Below are 276 nucleotides of genomic sequence, written 5' to 3'. Positions count from 1 at the left end.
TAGGCGCCGTCCTGCCATGGGGGGGTATAAACGGGGGGGCCGCCGCGGGCGTGATGGGAAGCCTTGGAGGGCCCTGGGCGGTGGGGCGCATCCGCGTCGGGCTGCGACAACGTTGCGTGGGTGCTCTGGTGGAATGCAAAGCTTTACTTGAAAGTAGTCGCGGGTTGTTTTGAGGGTGCCTTCGTCCATTCCTGTCTGTTTGCCCCGGATCATCCCTGTGGCACGTTCCTCACCGAGGGAAACAGCTGCTGGACACGATCCGGAGGCAGGGGGGGC

The 276-nt window shown here is 64.5% G+C and overlaps 1 protein-coding gene across 1 annotated transcript in view; it reads left to right on the top strand.

Moving 5' to 3' along the window:
• Positions 1 to 276, top strand: part of LOC104273610 (axin-1-like) — a gene marked incomplete at its 3' end in the record, with an annotated part of 37800 nt that overhangs the window by 879 nt on the left and 36645 nt on the right. The gene's annotated exons all lie outside the window — the stretch shown is intronic.

Source organism: Apaloderma vittatum, unplaced genomic scaffold, assembly GCF_000703405.1.
Source record: "Apaloderma vittatum isolate BGI_N311 unplaced genomic scaffold, ASM70340v1 scaffold41764, whole genome shotgun sequence".
NCBI lineage: Eukaryota > Metazoa > Chordata > Aves > Trogoniformes > Trogonidae > Apaloderma > Apaloderma vittatum.
The sequence above is the reverse complement of the archived record's forward strand: the minus strand, read 5'-3'. Positions and strand labels throughout refer to the sequence as shown.